The sequence below is a fragment of the Gymnoscopelus braueri genome, assembly GCF_963280865.1.
Source record: "Gymnoscopelus braueri genome assembly, chromosome: 24".
NCBI lineage: Eukaryota > Metazoa > Chordata > Actinopteri > Myctophiformes > Myctophidae > Gymnoscopelus > Gymnoscopelus braueri.
Window position 1 is genome coordinate 9,394,681 of NC_137626.1, and position 15,000 is coordinate 9,409,680.

General features: G+C 40.8%; 1 protein-coding gene across 1 annotated transcript in view; it reads left to right on the plus strand.

The window, feature by feature from the left end:
- Window positions 1-15,000, plus strand: part of LOC308080250 (runt-related transcription factor 1-like) — a 92,505-nt gene that overhangs the window by 41,481 nt on the left and 36,024 nt on the right. The gene's annotated exons all lie outside the window — the stretch shown is intronic.

Consider the following 15,000-nt stretch of genomic DNA (forward strand, 5'->3'; position numbering starts at 1 on the left):
CCACCACCATATACATTACACAATTTTGGGGGTCCTTGACATGAAAAAGTTTGAGAACCACCTAAACCTAACCTTATTCCTACCTTAACCTCAGTTAAACTATATGCCTAAACCTAACCTTATTCCTAAACGTAACCTCAGTTAAACTATATGCCTAAACCTAACCTTATTCCTAAACGTAACCTCAGTAAAACTATGCCTAAACCTAACCTTATTCCTAAACGTAACCTCAGTAAAACTATGCCTAAACCTAACCTTATTCCTAAACCTAACCTCAGTTAAACTATGCCTAAACCTAACCTTATTCCTAAACGTAACCTCAGTAAAACTATGCCTAAACCTATCCTTATTCTGAAACGTAACCTCAGTAAAACTATGCCTACACCTAACCTTATTTCTAACCTTAACCTCAGTAAAACTATGCCTAAACCCTTATTCCTAAACTTAACCTGAGTAAAACTATGCCTAAACCTAACCTTATTCCTACCTTAACCTCAGTAAAACTATGCCTAAATCTAACCGTATTCCTAACCTTAACCTCAGTAAAACTATGCCTAAACCCTTATTCCTAAACTTAACCTCAGTAAAACTATGCCTAAACCTAACCTTGTAACCTAACCTAACCCTAAAATGGGGGCGAGCATGTTTTGGGGCGAGAGTTGGGTGTGATTGAGTTAACACTTCAGCCACTCACCACTATGTTCACCTGTCTTAACTTTATTTGTACCTTGTTTTATTACATGCACACGTGCACAAACATAGTCTCTCTCTCTCTCTCTCTCTCTCTCTCTCTCTCTCTCTCTCTCTCTCTCTCTCTCTCTCTCTCTCTCTCTCTCTCTCTCTGTCTCTGTCTCTCTCTACCATGGGCAGGGTCTCAGTTAGCTATAAGAGAAACACCTCAGACCTCTGTGGCTCACCATAAACCCAGCGCCACACACAGACAGTAGAGCTGTGTGTTGTGGTGCTGTCACCAACCGAAGGGCCTCTGGGAGAGTGACTGCGGCCACCAACCTCAGACCAGCATGGCCGTGTTGGCGCGTATGTGTGTGTGTGTGTGTGTGTGTGTGTGTGTGTGTGTGTGTGTGTGTGTGTGTGTGAGTGTGAGTGTGAGTGTGAGTGTGAGTGTGAGTGTGAGTGTGGGTGAGTGTGAGTGTGAGTGTGAGTGTGAGTGTGAGTGTGAGTGTGGGTGTGGGTGTGTGTGTGTGTGTGTGTGTGTGTGTGTGTGTGTGTGTGTGTGCTGTCCTTACCAGGCTACAGTCAATTCCCGGTGCATGGTGGTGACATTGAGGTTGGATAGGGAAAGTGAAACTACCTCTAATCAGCAGGCCTGTCTTTTATGGGAGTAAATAACCATGTGGTTTGAAACCACACAAACTATAGCATCCCTGTTCTCGGACGAAGATTAGTCGAAAATAGCTGATCTACAAGCTTACAACACATTGCAATGTGACGTGTTGAGAGCTTATTGATCGTCTATTTTTGGCTAAGAGATTTGGTGTAGAGGTAAATACTAGGGGGCCTAGTATAGAGCTTTGGGTGACCCCGGGCAACTGCTGTACTGTAAGTATACCAGGGTTTAAGAGGTTAAGGGGCCATGCATGTCCACAGAAAGCATTTTGTTCATGGTGAGCTTTGGATGTCAAGACTATGAATTCTCAGAGCACTTTTAAATGGATGCAGAGCTTATTGTTCACTAGGTTAGGACTATACCAAATGCTATTTATCCCTATATTTCGTACCTAGAATAACATATCTGAGTTTTCTTTGAATGAAATGTGCTCTATTAACTAAACTGACTTGACTTCACTTGACTATACATGCCTTTGACGTTCAACTCAACTGACAAAACGGAAAACATCAACAGACTCTCTCAGTAAGGCAGGAATATGGTTCCTGTATCCAACCTGCATTTTAAGAACTCTAAAAGAGCAGAACTTTTGCATACTTTAAAGGGCAAGACCACTTTGGTAGAGGTTTGGGTTGTGTAGTTACCTTGCCATGATGTAACTGCAAAGGTGGACAAGAAAAAGAAAAGAAATGCCCCATTGATTAGAAATTGATAATTAAAAATATGCTCCTCCTTGACTTACATTGTACGGTAAAACATCTCTCAAAGTCACTCTTTTAGCACGTAAACAAGCACAAACAAAGCTGATTAGGAACAATATAGAACATCGCCAAACCCAGGACTATTTGTTTTTTTTTATAAAAATGACAACTTCCTGCTGATTTGAAGATCCGGATCCGGATCCGTGGATCCAGTCAGGGTTTTCTTCTTAATAAAAATAGCAAGTGGGCCCTGATCCAGAAAAGGTTGAGAATTACACATTCACAGAAAACACATTCACTTATTCACACAGCCTCACGCGCACCCTTTCTCCCTCTTGACCTCGATGTTCGCAACTTTAAAAAAAGAGCCAAGGAAGGATGGAGGGAGGGAGCGAACGAAAGAGAAGAAAGGGGAGAGGTGAGGTGGGGGGCAGTTGGAAGAGAGAAATCATTTGAGTAGCTAAATGAAATTAGCAGCTTTAAAGAGCCCGGGGGCAAATGGAGCGTCTGTCCCCCGTGGCTATGCTTTAGCGATGGAGGGAAATGTATTAAGCTTGACTGGCTTGAACCCCCTCCACCCCTATTCCTCCTCCATCTCTGCTCCTTCTCTCTCACTTTTCTTTTCTTGTTTCTTTTTTTTTTTTACTAATATGCATGGCGTGATGAAGGGAGGAGGGAATGGAGGAGAGAGGAGAGTATAAAAGGACGTGACGGAGGTGTATGCGGAGGTCACATCTTCGATTTTCTTCTCTGCTTGAGTCATTTTTGTTATCTTTTGAGAGTAAACTATTTTCTTTTCAGTTTTTGTTTTCCTCCGAACATCTCAGATAAATTCTGACCTTGAAAGGGAACCTGCGACGAAATTTAGAGATTTTCCGATCCGGGCTATTTTCCGACACCCTCGATGAAGATGTTGAAGGCAATCAGGATCCAGTAGTCTTTTTTTTTTGTCAACGATTTTACTTCACAAACTGTAGTTTTCTCTTCTTTTTCTGCACTTGTCCTTTGTTTTCCTTCTGCCTTTCCTCTCTTGTCCTTCTCGCCCCTGGTTGAGAGCGTAACCTGAAACCAAGACATGAACTCTGGGACTTTTTCCAACTCTAGTCCCCTGTCCTGGGCCATGTACCTGATGAGGAAAGGCCGCGCTGGCAACGGACTCTTTGGTAAAAAAAAGTCAACTTCTTTCCAATCACCCATCATTGTCTTCATCACAGTATACACATTTATCATTATCGTCATCATCATCATCTTCACAAACCATCTGGTGAAAAATTAATCTTCGTATAATGTTCATCTTATTGTTGGTTAATTCGTTCCTGGCTGCGGTATAGAGAATCCAAGAACCCTTCAGCAGTGTGTGCTGTTTTTTTGTCTTAGCTTGACCTATCGTGCCGTTTGTGGTTTGGTTTCTATCACAAATAGTCTCTTTGCACCAAATGTTAGCCCAAGAATAGGGACGCTAGGGTTCAAGTCGTAAATGCATTTCAAAGCTCCAAACAACCTTGTCAGTTTCTAATTTTTTGTCTGTTTCTTCTTCTTCTTCTTCGTCTTCTTCTTCTTCTTCTTCTTCTTCTTCTTTTTCTTCTTCTCCTCGTTGTTCGTGTCTCAGTAGCTTGGCCCTCTGGTCTGTGGTTTCACAATCAGTTGAGTTTTGTGTCCTGACCCGGCTGCACAAAGAACAGCTTTGATTACAGTAATAGTGTGATTTTGTGATATGAGGTTCTGCATTATAGGTGCACTGCAAAATGCCTTGAGGGTCCATCCGGTCTCACAATGAACAATCAGCAGTGGTGGAAGAAGTTCTCACATATTTTACTTAAGTAAAAGTAGCAATACCGTCCACGATATAAAAATACTTGCAAGTAAAAGGTCTGTGTTAAAAATATTACTTGAGTAAAAGTACAAAAGTATTGTCATCAAAATATACTATATAAAGTATCAAAAGTACAATTACTGAAATGTTTGAAAATAGCAGGTCTACAAGCACACAACGCGTCGCGATGCAACGCAAGCTTGTAGATCGGCTTTGCACAACGCGTGCAAAGCTTGTAGATCGGATATTTTCAAACAGCTACGTATAAAATAGGGCTAAAGTGGTTAATGTATGTTTTATAATATAATAATTTATATCAGCAAAGCAACTAGTAACTAAAGTTTTCAAATAATTGTAGTGGAGTAAAAGTACAATATTTGCCTCTGAGATGTAGTGGAGTAGAAGTAAAAAGTATTGTAAATTGGAAGTTCTCTAGTAAAGCAAAAAGGAGCTTAACATTTTAACTAAGTACAGTACTTGAGTACATGTACTTAGATACTTTCCACCAGTCACAATGAACAATCAGGTCAAGTCAGCTGGAGTTCTACTGGTTGGAAGGGCTGAGTGCAGAGGCGTGGTGGGGAGTTAGAAAGAGACGGCCGAGTCCGCTTTTGTTAGGATTGTTGCAGCTGCACCAGGCAGCCTGTGAGAATGAATATCTGCTCTAAAGCTAAGAATAGCACAAAGTATTTCTAAGGCACGGCCTTCCCAAGGACCAAAGAAACTCATCTTTGAAGAGTTTTTTTTATATCCAGAAGGATCCATTCCAACAGACTTACTGTGTGAGGTCTCTAAAGGTTCAATCCCTGCTCCGGTCAGTCCATCATCAGCATCCACAGAGCAGCGGTGAAAAGTAACACATTTACTCAAGTACTGCAGTTAAGTGCAATTTTGAGGATTCTTTTTTACTGTACTTGAGCATTTACTTTTTCTTTTTGTGATACTTTCTACACTACATCTCAGAGGCAAATATTGAACTTTTTACTATACATTTATTTTACAGCTTTGATTACTAGTTAATTTCCAAATTTACATCATTGATACAAAACATACATTAACTGATACATTTTTTATTATTATTATTATTATTATTATTATTATTATTATTATTATTATTATTATTATTATTATTATTATTATTATTATACTGTAGTTCAAGCCACCCAGAAGCAAATAAAGTGATTAAAACCAGCCCAACCTTTACCAGCTATAATATTAAAGTTATGAACACATTAATGCATTACTAATTATAATTCATGGTGAACTGGACCATTCTGCATAATTAGTACTATTATGTTCGGTAGTGTAAGTATATTTACAGTAGATGCCAGTACTTTTGCTCAAGTAAACTTTTGTATATTTCCACATTGATACTTTTATTTGAGTAAACAATCTGAATACTTTTTCCAACACTGCCTCAGCGTCCTTGAGCAAGGCACTGGTCACCTGATCAGAAGAAGAGTGTCAGTAAAATTATCTCCAAACTTTCTTTACACCAGGGAGTGTTTCCTGAAGCATGCATGTCTTTTTGGGGGGGTGTTTTCAGCACTGACCGGGTTCATCCACGCGTCAATTTAGCTCTGAAAGTATATGGGCTTTTTGCACTTTCACAGTTAAATAAACGTGAATTTTGTGAATTTTGCAGTGTGCCAAATAATGTAATGTCGCTGTCGAGTGGAAATATTGTACTGTATGCCCAAAACTTTTCAGAAAATGGTAAAAGAAAAAATATATAATAACCTGTGTTCCAGTGAATGTAGTTATTTAGTCACAAGCTCTTGTAATACTTTTCATTGGTTCAATATTTATAAAATCCATAGACACACTTTCTTTCCTCCAGAAATAGATAAAATAGCAGATCTACAGTACAAGCCGAGCTTGTAGAGCGGGTATTTTTGTTACTTTCGTGTGACACTATGGTACAAAGTAGGGAATTCGTAGTTTAAATATGGAGATACAAGGTTTTTCCCTGACAGCGGCAATATACTGTAGTATACAGTATACCAGTAAAGTCCTCAGTGTTATTTTATCCATTTGTATTTTGGAGTTAAATTAACACTAATAATTCTACTGTATATATATTATTTACTGTGGTTTATTTCCAGCCTCCGAAGAGAGGGCGGTCAATTAGAGGACTATTTGTTATTCAAAACATTTAATTGATTGATCGGCCGATGACAAAGTACCTCCAGCTGATAACATGGATGTGCAGTACTTATATGGCCCGGCCCGCCGCGTATCGATAGCTTTGATAGGCGACTGAAGCATTTATTATTGATCAGGGGACACTTTCACCGGGTCACATTACAAACTGCTCTGTGGGAAGGGCTGGCACAGCGAAATGTAAGTCATATCTCTCTCTCTCTCTCTCTCTCTCTCTCTCTTTCTCTCTTTCCCTCTCTCTCTCCCTCTTTCCTCTCTCTCTCTCCCTAGCTTCCTCTCTCCTTTCTTGCAAAGCAGTTTCATTATCTAGAGCTTTTATTGTCTTCGTATTGTTTTAACCACACAAACATTTTACAATAAAAGGCGTGGGAAAGAAAACGTAATTGTTATGGCCGGATTGTTTGGGACTTGAGTAATGAACCGAGAAAAAAATGCCGGCAGTTTTATCCGTCAGCTTTTGCGAATGAAATGTGTAAATTCTGATATTCTTTTACAGCAGTGGTTTTCAACCCTTTTCACATCAAGGTCCATTATTTATTCTGCATTTGAGCCACGGAACCACCATTTGATGATATTTAGACTCTCAGAATATTTTGTTATCGTTGGATACGATTTTGTCCACAATTCCATGCTGTGTTGATGTGGTACCACATGGGAGAGATAACAGGCCAACGTTGATCAAAATAACAATTATTTAATGAAGTTATGCAGATGTTTAACAATCATTTAACTCTTGAGAGCATAAAATGAATAAATCATTTTACACTCTCAAGAGTTAAAGATCTACAGGGTCCATTTGCTTACCAACTGTCCATCATTTAGCTGGGGACCACCTGGAGCCCCCTCAAGGTCCCCGGACCACTGGTTGAGAACCACTGTTCTGGGTCTTGAAGGAGGCTATAGTTTTATCTACTTTGCCATGCACCAATATAACCTTAAATTAGATAATAAAACAACACATAAATGTATTAATACCGTACTAACCAATTACACACAAACGCTGAGTTTAAGTGGTTCTATACTTCCGGTCCATATCTTTGCCGAAAATAGGTGCTCTACAAGCTCACAACGCGCTGCGCCGTGTTGTGAGCTTGTGGATCTGCTATTCTTTTTCAAATGCTTCCCACATATTAGGGTCGCTAGGGTTCACGTGGTCAGACAATGGCAAAAATGCCCATGGATATCCTTTTTCTTTTTTCTGTCTACAAAGGTCATGCTCTCTGTAGACGGGATCCGTTAAGGCTACTGCATGGCTGCATATCGGAATTTCAAAGTAAAAATCTAGGCGTCGTTGAATTTCATTGTTTTTAAACAGCTCATGCTGGAATTTCCATCAGGATCAATAAAGTATCTAGCTACAGTATCTATTCCCCACCAGCATATTCCAAAATGAACCATGCATGCAAAACAACAGGGAATTAAATATGGAAATGTAGAAACAGGGAACTGAAGTCATTTTTTACACCGGGGAGTTTTCCCGCGCAATCCCGCTGTCTAGAAGATTTGAATAGCTCAGTGTGATAGCTGCCAGGCCTACAGGGTCTATAAACCTTCAATGAAAGCAACAAACACATACATAAACTGTTCGACCAACTGACAAAAAGGTATGAACAAATTCAACGAAAAGGCAGCACATAGACCTATCAGGGAAACAAGGAGGCTACAGAAATATATAAAACAAACCAAAAAAGATATTTCTGTGATGAAGTCACTTCAGATTGTGGACATGGTTAATCCAAGACCGGGAACGCATGCATCTCTGTCATTTTAGATAGGCTACTCAAAAATAGCAGATCTACAAGCTCATGAGCTTGTAGATCTGTAAAAAAATGTAAATCATACACATTTGTGAATATATATTTTTTAAAGCCAACATTTGTAAAATATTTTGTTCCAGGGACCTCCAGAAGCAAAGATTTGAGTTACAAATGTTCGCTTCAAAAAATATATATTCAAAGACTTGCAAAAACTTTCAAGATTTAAAAAAAAATAGCAGATCTACAAGCTCATGGCGCGGCACTCGGTGCCGCGCTATGAGCTTGTATATCTGCTATTTTTGAATAGCCAAAAGAGATCTAAGAAATGACACAGATGCGTTACCGGATTGAATGGATTAAAGAAGGAACAGGTCAGTCTGCAGGAAGAAGCGCTCGTTACATTTTTTATTACTCCCCTTTGGGGAAGGAGAGAGCGATGGAGAGACGGAGGGATGGAGAGACGGAGAGATGGACTGGCGTTTATCTAAAGCCCCTCTGACAGGCAGGCAGGCTGTCTGTCGGGCAGAGGCTGCTTGTTGATTTAACTCAAGTCAAACACCGTGGCTTATATTTGGAAAAAGAGGAAACTTGTTGAGAAGGAGGAGGCCGCCCAACCCTCGGCCACGATGCAAGCGTTTATTTAAAAACATTCAGGAAACCAACGTTTTCGACAAGAATAGTCTTCCTCAGGGTTTTGTGTTTGCCTGAAAAGAGTAAACGTAACAGTTTCATGTCATTTCATTTGATGGCAGAGCCCAGGCGGGCGGGTACATATAGTTATTTGGCCCAGCGTCAACTTTGACGGTTGCCTATTTCATAGGTGCCAGCCTGACAGAGGAAAACCTTTGAGGCATCTGTATGATATGATATGATATGATATGATATGATATGATATGATATGATATAAATACAGCTTATTTGAAACTGTATTAGACACAGAACAGCCCTCACTTTCATCCATACACACACATTGACACCCTCATATGCTAATTTACTGCTCCATAGGTCGTAGGAACATGGCTTTTATTTTAAGAACTAAAGGATACAGTACATTTATATTTGACAACATTTCTAGCAACACGTCTATTTACGTTTAAATTATGTTTGTCCTGCTGCCATTAAAGGGATATTTCACTTTCAAACATGTTTGGGTTCACTTTTAACGTCTACTCTGGCTTTTGTGAGAAGCCCAGACAGTGTTTAAGTTGCTTGATTCAGTATTTAGATATTTTGACATTCATTTTATCCTATTTCATTTTATTATGTCTATTAAAATCTGTAGTAAAAATTAAAAATAAATAAAGGAATTGAAAAAACTTGGCCCCCTCACATATTAGAAGGACAATATCAATCACCAGAACCAAGGACGGGTGTTTCCAATGAATCTAACGTGGTTAAAATGAATGTCAAATATCTAAATACTGAATCAAGCGACTTGAAAACTGTCTGGGGTGCTGCTCACAAAAGCCTGAGTAGACATTACAATGACACCAAAAGTGAAATATCCCTCTAAGCCAGGCACAAAAAAATGAACTGAACCTTATCATGAGTAATAAGAGGATAATTTCTGTCTAATTCATGATGATGAACAGCCCTGAGCAAAGTTTTTACGGGGTACGACCCTCTCACATTCACTATCAATGGAGACAATAGAACCACACTGAAAGGGACTGTGGTATACTGTTTTATTTCTGGAAGGAGCTAAGAACATGACTTGTATCATTCTGGACTTTATAACCTGTTTGTTCACTCAATGAGAATCTCTGTGTGTGAGCAAATAACACAAATGAAGCGGCTTGGAAGTGAGCTATTATTATTCTGGTGGCTTAGACAGCTAGTAGACACTGTCTGTACACTGTGTGGTCCCATGAGTTAGATCACCTGCTGCCCCCTATTGGCCAAATATGGTAGTGGTTCTCAAAGTGGGGTCCAGGGTTCCTTGAGGGGGTTCTAAATGGACCCTTACAAGTCTGTAACTCTGACAGTGTACAAATGGAACCTTTCTAAATGGACCCTTGCAAGTCTGTAACTCTGACAGTGTACAAATGGAACCAAATGGACCCTTATGGGTCCTTATGGGTCCATTTGGTTCCATTTTGTACACTGTCAGAGTTAAGGTGGGGTCCTTGAAATGTAAAGGTTTGAGAACCACTGATATGTGGTACTGACACACATGGAGACTGCATGCATTTGATCAGTATTTTTGTATTTTTGGATTCAAACGAGTAAATGAGAATCATACTTCTACCTCCCCTCTCCTTTTTCTTGTCTCTCTCAGTCCTGCTATCTGTGTGGGAACACAGACATAATTATATCATTGTCTTGTAGAACTAATGGGAGCAGAAGTTTAATGAGTGACTGTAAAATGAAAACATGATGTTTCAACTATGTCTGCTGGCATTAATGACAACTTTGACTGTGTGTGTGTGTGTGTGTGTGTGTGTGTGTGTGTGTGTGTGTGTGTGTGTGTGTGTGTGTGTGTGTGTGTGTGTGTCTGTCTGTCTGTCTGTCTGTCTGTCTGTCTGTCTGTCTGTCTGTCTGTCTGTCTGTCTGTCTGTCTGTCTGTCTGTCTGTCTGTCTGTCTGTCTGTCTGTCTGTCTGTCTGTCTGTCTGTCTGTCTGTCTGTCTGTCTGTCTGTCTGTCTGCTCATGTTGATATCCAGGGGGTTCATGTAATAGGAAGCTACACATCATAATGTGATGATGGGAATATTGTCACATCACATCCAGCAAAGACACGGTCATGACAGTGACTAACACCACGAAACACTCGTACATGGAAGGGTCTGGAAGAGAGTGGAAGACAGGCAGACAGGCAGACAGACAGACAGACAGACAGACAGACAGACAGACAGACAGACAGACAGACACACAGACAGACAGATGAAAATAAACAAACACAATTTTTCAAACAGCATGTCTTTTTCTCTTCCTTTCTTCCTTTCTTTCTTTCTTTCTTTCTTTCTTTCTTTCTTTCTTTCTTTCTTTCTTTCTTTCTTTCTTTCTTTCTTCCTTTCATTCTTCCTTTCTTTCTTTCTTTCTTTCTTTCTTTCTTTCCTTTGGTTTTGGCTAGGCCTCCCTCTATCCTATACTTTCATTGAGTCTAAGGTTTTTATTGCATTGTTTTCTTCATCTTTTCCTCTCTCCTCTCCTCATGTTGTCTCTGGCTGTGAAACCACAATCCCAGAGACCAGACCACGAGCTCCACCGCGCTCCACCAGTCCTACTGCTGGAATTCCATTCACACTCCTCTCTCTCTCCCTTTCTCTCTCTCTCTCTCTCTCTCTCTCTCTCTCTCTCTCTCTCTCTCTCTCTCTCTCTCTCGCTCTCTCTCTCTCGCTCTCTCTCTCTCGCTCTCTCGCTCTCTCCATCCCTCCCTTCCTCCCTCTCTCTCTCTCTCTCTCTCTCTCTCTCTCTCTCTCTCTCTCTCTCTCTCTCTCTCTCTCTCTCTCTCTCTCTCTCTCTCTCTCTCTCTCCATCCCTCCCTCCCTTCCTCCCTCTCTCCTCTCTCTCTCTCTCTCTCTCTCTCTCTCTCTCTCTCTCTCTCTCTCTCTCTCTCTCTCTCTCTCTCTCTCTCTCTCTCTCTCAGTCTCTCTCTCTCTCTCTCTCTCTCTCCCTCTCTCTCTCCATTCCTCCCTCCCTCTCTGCGCTTCTTCCTCGCCGTCCCGCCCCCTAGACGAGCGGACGCGACGCTGATTGGTTAAACGTCCCCTTGCATCCCGCCCCCGCCGGCCTCTCATTGGCCCAGGCCGTTTCCACATGTAAAATCTCGCGCCAATGCGGTCCATCCATCGCAGCTCGGCCACAGTGCCGGTAAAAGGCTGCGTCTCACAGACCGGACGTCCATTCATCTCTAGAGACACACACACACACATTATTACACACTTATATATGACTTAATGTGGAGAGAACAACACGCCGCCTATTCGTTGTAGAATATAATGATGTGGTGGCATCAACACAACAGAAGTCGTGCTGAGCTTCCGCTTTAGAACGTGTGTTTTCCTTCCACTTTTTTGTTGACATATCTTTTTTAAATTATTATTATTTATTGACAAAATAGCTTTCCATATCTTTTTTCCTTTTTTTGGTATCTTTCAATATCGCAACGGCACGTTCTCGCGCAATGATGAAACACCCGAGACGTTTAGATTAGATTAGAATATTGAGAAATAAAAACAAGTCACGCTTCCGCCTGAAGCTTTCTGAAAAAGGAGGGCAGCAGCTTCTGATCGACTTCCTTGGAGGTGGAGTTCGTTGAGGTGTCTTTTTAAGCGGCGCGGTGAACGTTCTGGTGTTTGTTTAACGGGACAGACTGACTGAGAGAGACCCGCTGGTTGTACCGTCTCTCTCTCTCTCTGCGCTGCGGAGAGCGACGAACCAGCGCCGCTTCACACCGAGCGACGCGCAACAGGACAGAGAAGCGCCGCCGGAGCGGAGGACTCGGACCTTCACTGTATATCAGTCTCTGATGGACAAAACAGAGATTTACTGTCAAATAATAACCCGAGAAAGACATACATAGGGCTACCAAGAGGACCCACGGCTGGTTTCCGCAAAGAGACTCTCCAATCAACTTTATTTCCCAAGGAAACTATAACGGTTGAACTATAAGGCTTACAAATGGTGTTCCTGTGGGACGCAAAATACGGTACTATTACTTACTATTATTATTATTGTTGTTGTTATTATTATCATAATAATAATTATTATTATTATTATCATTATTATTATATCAAAGATAATATATAATTATTATATATTAATATATTTTCACATTTACAGAAGGACTCATTGCAAACAGTAGACTAAACATGTGTCACCATAACGGTAAAAAAAAAAGCCTGTGAAACATTTAGTTTGACATTCTTGCAGTGCAGACTCAATATAACTCATGATGAATCACCATAAAGTTGAGGTCAAATGTCCTATAATACAATGTAAATATAGACAGTAGGCCTATATGCAATGATGCAAGCCTCCAGGGGAATTCAGTGTTGTTTCAAATGAATTAACTCAACTTAGAGGGGTCCCCACGTGATCTTTTTGGGGGGTCCCCAGATAACAGTAAGTGACAATTTAAGGTAATACAAAGAATTAAAAAAATACCAAAAACTGGACAGACAAATTGTCAAATAATATAAGAAAGATGCAAAAAATTTGAAAACAGCCGAGCTTGTAGATCTGCTATTTTCACAATATTTATCTGTGGAACCGAGTCAAACTAAATGTAATGCCTACAATTCCAAGAGCTTGTCAGGGTGGGGGGTCCCCAGTTCAGATATGATTATTTTGGGGGGTCGCGGCCTGAAAAGGTTGAGACCCACTGATATAGGCTATACCAAGGAGACATAGTGTGATTTGCAAAGGATGTGTGACATTCCGTCAGATCAGATAAGGTATATGTATTCTCTTCTGAAGGCACAATTATTTTAGATGTGGTGAAAATCTTTAAATTGAACTGCCTGAATTGAAAATAAAAATGTAGCCTAACCTTTAGTTGTGGCTACTGTTAATTGGGATTGAGTTAATTATGTGTTCTCTGTGAGGAGATGGGAGTGCATGAGTTAAATGCGTCCCACTCAGTCCGTTTCCTTATTGTGTGGTTATAAGGTTTGATGGCCAACGTGCATGTGGTTCTTCTTGATGCCCTGGGTAAAGTTTTACATCTGGCTGGTTAGATGTGGTCGTGAGATTGCGGTGCAGTTTATACAGTTGTGATGACTGCTGTGTTTCTGTGTGTGTGTGTGTGTGTGTGTGTGTGTGTGTGTGTGTGTGTGTGTGTGTGTGTGTGTGTGTGTGTGTGTGTGTGTGTGTGTGTGTGTGTGTGTGTGTGTGTGTGTGTGTGTGTGTGTGTGTCGGTTATTTTGTTGTGAGAGCCTTTGACCGTTTTCTTTTTGGTTCTCTTTATTAACGTTGATAGAACTTCCCCATCACTCTCTCTCTCTCACACACACACACACACACACACACACACACACACACACACACACACACACACACACACACACACACACACACACACACACACACACACACACACACATGAATGACTTGTAATGTGCGTGTGTATAAGACCTAACTATGTTTAGTGCAGCACGGAAGTAAATATATATTCATTCATATACAAAACTATAAAACCACTTCTTAAAATATACCAATTGTCTCTGACTGCAGCTCGGCGTTGGCTTTAAATGGCTCAGATCATATCTGACAAAAATAATGAATCAATAGGAAATATAATCCACATAAGCAATAATCCCTCTGCTTAGACCTGCTGTTCCTTCCTGCCCTCGCCGCTTCGACTTTCTCGTCTCCAACATTGACACATAGTCTATAGGCTACTTGTACATATTGACAGGTTCAAATGATACAGATAATTGGTCGTTTCAGAGCTATACGTTCCATTTGAATTGTAATGACAAAATCTGGAGCGGGCAAAACCTACGGTAAGTGTAGAGCAAGTACAACAAAATAGATTCATCGTAACACATTAGTTCTAATGGCTGTGGGAATTTATTTAGTGTGGCTAATGTGATAGTATAGCATTTTATCCATTTGTAAGTCAGAGAGTGCAAATTTATACTGTCTCTGGCTTAACCTTAGTTTAAAAAAATTGGAGCACCCTGGTGTCTCAGCCAGTTTAATATCACATGCTTTGTGTTTAATGCCACTTTCTATAGTCTCTCTCCGCTGTACTGTAACTGCATTTTAAAAAACGACATTTCTTAAAATGTGTTAAAACAGGCCCATATCCTCTTTTTTTTCCTGCGAAGGGGCTCAGAGTTGTGACACAAAGAGTTAAAGGTCAGATGTTGTAAATCCAAGTGAGTCGCAATAAGCATTGCGGGTCCTGACAGTATGGAGAGCAACAACCGTGTTGGGTTTAAGACTGTAAAAGCACTCCAAACCGCCAGCATGTGGCATCGATTGTGGCTTGGCTGACTGACAGGCCAGCCGTCAACCTGAAAGAGACGGACAGACGGACAAATAGACCCGCAGACTGACTGACAGAGAGTGATTATAAAAGAGACAGACACATGGAACCACAGACTGACTGACACGGAGTTATTACAAAAGAGAAAGACAAATATACCCACAGACTGACAGAGTTAAATGCAGGCAGGCAGGCAGGCAGGCAGGCAGGCAGGCAGGCAGGCAGGCAGGCAGGCAGACAGACAGACACGAACACACACACACACACACACACACACACACA